The following is a 6,037-nucleotide window of genomic DNA, read 5'->3' on the forward strand; positions in this document are numbered from 1 at the left end:
AGAAGGAATACAGTGGCATCTGACAGCTGTGAGAGGTGGAGAAGAGGAGGCACAGGGGAGACTGTGCAACCCCTGAAGACAGGGATGCCCAAAGCCACCGCTCCATCAGAGTGAGAATATCGGCGAGCGGTTAGCGGGGGTGTCCATTCTCTGCTTTACTTCAGAAAAGGGAAACCTTTAAGGATCTTGCCACGTGTGGGGTGTATGTGTGTGTGTGTGTGTGTGTGTGTGTGTGTGTGTGTGTGTGTGTGTGTGTGTGTGTTTATGTGTGTTCACACAACTTGTGGTTGTCAGTTCTCTCCTTTCATCATGCGGGTCTGGGGATCAAAATCAGATCATCTGGCTTGGTAGCAAGCACCGTTACCCTTACCCGATAAGCATTTCTCCACCCCTCTCCTTGTCCCGCCATCCCTCCATCCCTTCTTTCTTCTTTTTCGGGGAGGAGTGAGGGAACACGAGTGCCAGAACATGCATGTGCCACAGTCTGCATTTGGAGAGGTCAGAAGACAATCTGTGAGGTTAATTCTTTCCCTCTACCAAATGGGATTTGAATCCCAGGGATTGAATCCGGCTTATACCAGATACCCTGGCCACTCCACTGAGCCATCTCTCCGGCCCCCTTCCTTCCCCCCTCCCTCCCTCCCTCCCTCCCTCCCTCCCTCCCTTCCTTCCTTCCTCCCTCCCTCCCTCCCTCCCTTCTCCCTTCCTTCCTTCCTTCCTTCCTTCCTTCCTTCCTTCCTTCCTTTCTTCCTGTCTTTCTTTCCTTCCTTCCTGCTTTTTTTCCTCATGCACTCCAGGCTAGCTTTGAACATGCTTTAAGGCTGGCCTTAAACTCTCAATCCTCCCAAATTCAGGGATGACAAGCATGAACACTACGCTTGGATGATTTTTGTTTCCCTTTATATACCATCTTGTAATGTGAGCTATACCTCAGATACTTTATTTTTACTTATTTATTCATTTATTGACATAGGATTTTATTTTATAGCACGGGTTGGCCTTGAACTCACCATCCTCCTGCCTCAGTCTCTCTAGACCAGGATCTCCAGCATGGACCACTGTTGGGATAATATTTTTGTATACTGCGTAAAGATGTGTCTCTGTTTTACTTCACCTGCCTAAGGCACCTTCTAATTTGTTTACTAGAGAGCTGAATGGCCAATAGCTAGGCAGAAAAGGATAGGCGGGACTTCTGGGCAGAGATAGGAACTCTGGGAAAGAATCTGAGGGGAGTGATTCACCAGCCAGATGCAAAGGAAGTTGGACATATGGTACTGAAGAGAGGTAATGAATGAGCCACGTGGCAGAATGTAGATTAAATGGGTTAATTTAAGCTATACACCCTAGTTGGGAACAAGCCTAAGCTAAGGCCAAGCTTTCATAAATAATAAAAAGTCTCCCTGTCATAATTCAGGAGCTGGTGTTACAAAGAAAGACCTGCAGCCGGGCAGTGGTGCACGCCTTTAATCCCAGCACTCAGGAGACAGAGACAGGCGGATGTCTGTGAGTTCGAGGCCAGCCTGGGCTACAGAGAGAGATCCAGGACAGGCTCCAAAGCTACACAGAGAAACCCTGTCTCAAAACAAAAACAAAAACAAAAACAAAAAACAAAACAAACAGAAAGAAAGAAAGGAAGGAAGGAAGGAAGGAAGGAAGGAAGGAAGGAAGGAAGAAAGACCTGCTACAAACCACCATGCCTGGTTAAAACTAAAAAGTTTTAAAGTTTGAATTTACAGGCTGGCTTAATGACTTGTACCTGTAATCCCAGAATATGGGGCACAGAGGAAGAAGGATCAGAAGCTCAAGGCCAGACATGACTGTGTAAGACTATGTCTCAACCTCACCCCACCACTCAAAAAAAAAAAAAAATGGTGACCAGGCATCTTGGAGCACACCTTTAATCCCAGCACTCAGGAGACAAAGGCACCAGATCTCTGAGTTAGAGACCAACCTGGTCTGGATCGTGGTCACAGAGAAAGTGAAGCCTCAAATCAGGTGAGAACATGATATGATTAGGTGTAGAGTTCCTGGTTAATACAGTAACTATACCGGGTATTTGCATATTTAATTTTTAAATTATTTTTTAAATTTTATGCATATGGTTGCTTTGCCTATGTATGTGTAGCATGAGCATGCCTGGTGCTTGCAGAGACCAAAAACAGGAGTGGGATCCCATGGATCTGGAGTTACAGACAGTTGTGAGATGTCATGTGGCTGCTGGGAATCGAACCCAGGTCCTCTGCAAGAGCAGCCCCTTCTCCAGCCCCGTATGTGGTTTTCTGAGATAGGGTCTCACTGAGGCCCAGGCTGCCCTTCAATTCATGCCGTCTTCTTGCCTCACCTCCCAAGTGCCCTCCACTCATTATAAATGCACTTTCTGTGTGTTCCAGCTTTTTAACTTCCAGTGAGTCTGTGTTTCATGACTAAAAATAAAGAAAAAACTGCATCCTCGCTCTCATATTGCTTCCCCAAATCTTACAAGCTAGAAAGCCACAGGCCACAGAGCACACAATAGGGAATCCTTTGTTGGAGGCTCCCTGGCACAGGTTGCTTACTTCTGGACTATTCAGAAGGAAACCAGCTTCGGAACCCTTTTTTCTTTTTTTTTTTGTTTTGTTTTGTTTTGTTTTTGGTTTTGATTTTTTTTTTTTTTTTTTTTTGGTTTTTTGAGACAGGGTTTCTCTGCGTAGCTTTTCGCCTTTCCTGGAACTCACTCTGTAGCCCAAGCTGGCCACGAACTCACAAAGATCCACCTGCCTCTGCCTCCCGAGTGCTGGGATTAAAGGCGTGAGCCACCACTGCCCAGCCAGAACCCTTTCTATCATGTGCAGTTGGCTCTATTTGTTACAGCAGCTTAGAATATACAGTTACATCCCCAAATAATATTAGTCACAATTAAAGTTTTCTGCTGGTTCAAAAATAATGAAATGTATTTCTAGCCTATTTTTTTCCCAGCACATGAAACTGGCCAATAATTTTATCCCAAAATACATTTTCTTTTTCTTTTAGTACCACTGGAGATTGAATTTAAGGCCTCTAGCCTGCTAAGAAAGTGCTCTACCACTGAGCCACACCCCAGCTCCTCACTGGGGGATTCTAGGCAGGGGCTCTACCACTGAGCCACACCCCCAGCCCTTCACTGGGGGATTCTAGGCAGGGGCTCTACCACTGAGCCACACCCCCAGGCCCTCACTGGGGGATTCTAGGCAGGGGCTCTACCACTAAGCCACACCCCAGCCCCTCACTGGGGGATTCTAGGCAGGGGCTCTACCACTGAGTCACACCCCAGCCCCTCACTGGGGGATTCTAGGCAGGGGCTCTACCACTGAGCCACACCCCCAGCCCCTCACTGGGGGATTCTAGGCAGGGGCTCTACCACTGAGCCACACCCCCAGCCCCTCACTGGGAGGTTCTAGGCAGGTGCTCTACCACTGAGCTACATCCCTAGCCAAAAGTGCAATTTTTGTCCCACTCACTATTAAAGCTAGCACTTTACACTTTGGTAGCAGTAATACACACTTTGGTTAGTATTTCAAATTGCATCTTGAATGCTGAACTCTCATTTAAAATCAAGTGTGTGTATGTTAATGGTAATCCCAAATGCAACATCATGTTTATTTAAATGTGGGTTCATTGTGTTGGGACAGCATGGGGGCCTGTGTGAACCCCTGATCATCAATCCCACCTGTGGATGTGATGACAATAAAATTATGTATTTGCTGTTGAGCTTCCAACAGCTAATATGCATGCCAAAGAGTGGATGTGGCATAGAGTGAAGCAAGTGCAACTCAGTACAACCCCAAGTGGTGCCCACACTGACAAACAGATTCAGGCTTGAGACTAACAGGAAGCTTGTGACCTCTCAAGGTTATCTCCCCTCTCTGGGCCTCTGCCCTCTTTTGAGAAAGGGCCTTGATGTAGCTCTACCTGGCCTGATATATGTAGACTAGGTTGTCCTAGAGTTTGTGACAATCTTCCTCCCTGTGGCCCTCAAGTTCTGGGATTATAGGTGTGAGCCTCCCATACGTAAAGAGGAATTTGGAATAGACTTAAGGGTTTTTTTTTTTAATAGATTCTAGAGAATCCTGGAATTGTAGGAATTTAAGGTTGAAGGAACAAGATCCTGATAAATTCTTTTTTGTGTTTTGTTTTTTTTTGTAATTTTATTTTGATACTATTCAAAGAAGATTCATTGAAGTCTATCCTAGATCACATGGATGGTGACTTCTTAAGGGACAATGTTGTGGATTTGGGAATTTCTGGTCACAATCTGTTAATATGTAGCAGGGATCAAAACTGGAGATGCCCAGGCTGGGAGAGATGTATATATGTAAATGGTAGAGCACTGGCCTAGAATCCCCCAGTGAGGGGCTGGGGGTGTGGTTCAGTGGTAGAGCCCCTGCCTAGAATCCCCTTGTGAGAGGCTGGGGTGTGGCTCAGTGGTAGAGCCTCTACCTAGAATCCCCCAGTGAGGGGCTGGGGTGTGGCTCAGTGGTAGAGCTCCTACCTAGAATATCCCTGTGAGAGGCTGATCCCAGTGGTAAGGCACATTCTTAGAAGAGGCAAGGTCCTAGGTTCAGTACCTAGAATTGTCAACTCAAAATCTTTGATTACTCCAATGTCAGGGAGACATTTTTTTTTTCACATTCGGATTGTAAAACAAATTTATTATTGTGGGGTATGTGGGTCAAAGTCATTGTTCTCCCATATGGATATTCAATTGATTCAGATCCATTTATTAAAAAGGCTCTCCCTTCTATGCTTATCCTCAATGGCATTTAAACTCAGCAACCATACATTTATGGGTTCATGAATAGATTCAATAAGACTACCACTGAGCCATACTCCCAGCCCCTCACTGGGGGATTCTAGGTAAGTGCTCTGCTACTGAGCCACACTCCAGCCCCTCACTGGGGGATTCTAGGCAGAACTCTACCCCTGAGAGACACTCCCAGCCTTCTTTTTACGTTTTATTTTCAAACAGTCATAATAAGTTGTGTTAGTTGTTTTTGAACTAATTTTGCTGCCCAGGCAAGCTTTGAACTTTCTATCCTCCTTGCTTAACTTCAGGAGTGCTAGGATTCCAGGCCTTTATTACCACACCCTAGTCAAAATATTTATTTCTGTTTTGGTTTTTGTTGTTGTTGTTTGGGTTTGAGTTTGTTTGTTTGTTTGTTTGTTTGTTTGTTTGTTTGAAAGAGAGTTTTACCATGTAGACCTGGCTGGTCCTGAACTCACAGAGATGTACCTGCTTCTGCCTCCATATTGCTGTGATGAAAAGTGTGTGCCACCACATTGAGCCTGTTTTGTTTTGTTTTGTTTTCCTCTTCCTTTTTATATTTATTTCTTTTTATTTTACTTGTATGAATGTTTTACCTTCACGACTGTAAGTGCACTGCACGAATGTCTGATGCCTGAAGAGGCCAAAAGAGGGTACCAGCTTCCCTGGACCTGAAACTGCGGAAGACTGTAAACCACTGGGGTGATGGGGATTAAACACTGGTCCTCTACAAAAGCATAAAATGCTCTTAACCACTGAGACATTTGTCAGTCCTATATTTAACACGGGGTCTCCTGTAGCCCAGGACTGCCCTGAACTTGCTATGTAGCTAAGGATGACCTTGAATTTCTGATCCTCCTGCCTCTGCCTCCCAACAGATGGGATTCTAGGCCTAGACTACCAGATCCCATCCAAAGTTTTCTTTAATAAGACATTAACAGTCGGACGACTCTCTGCTCCCATACCCGTGCTTGGGATATCTTAGTCCTTCTCTAGCATCTCTCTTGGTCTTACACCTCCATGCTTGAAATCTATGTTAAAGTGTTGAGGGGGAAGGGGGGGGGCGGGGTAGCTCAGTCAGAAAGTATCTGCCACACACAAATGAGGACCTGAATTTGATGCATCGGAACATATATTAAAAAGCTAGGCCCTTCAGTGTGCACTTGTAATCCCAGCACTGAGGATGTAGCATGAGTCAGATCCGCAGGGCTTGCTGGCCAGCCAGTCTACCCAAATTGACGAGCTCCAGGTTTAATG

At 45.5% G+C, this 6,037-nt stretch overlaps 1 protein-coding gene across 1 annotated transcript in view; it reads right to left on the reverse strand.

Annotated features, from left to right (window-relative positions):
* Positions 1 to 6,037, reverse strand: part of LOC143266920 (spectrin beta chain, non-erythrocytic 4-like) — a 46,588-nt gene that overhangs the window by 31,132 nt on the left and 9,419 nt on the right. The gene's annotated exons all lie outside the window — the stretch shown is intronic.

The sequence above is a fragment of the Peromyscus maniculatus genome, chromosome 1 (genome assembly GCF_049852395.1).
Source record: "Peromyscus maniculatus bairdii isolate BWxNUB_F1_BW_parent chromosome 1, HU_Pman_BW_mat_3.1, whole genome shotgun sequence".
Classification (NCBI taxonomy): Eukaryota; Metazoa; Chordata; class Mammalia; order Rodentia; family Cricetidae; genus Peromyscus; species Peromyscus maniculatus.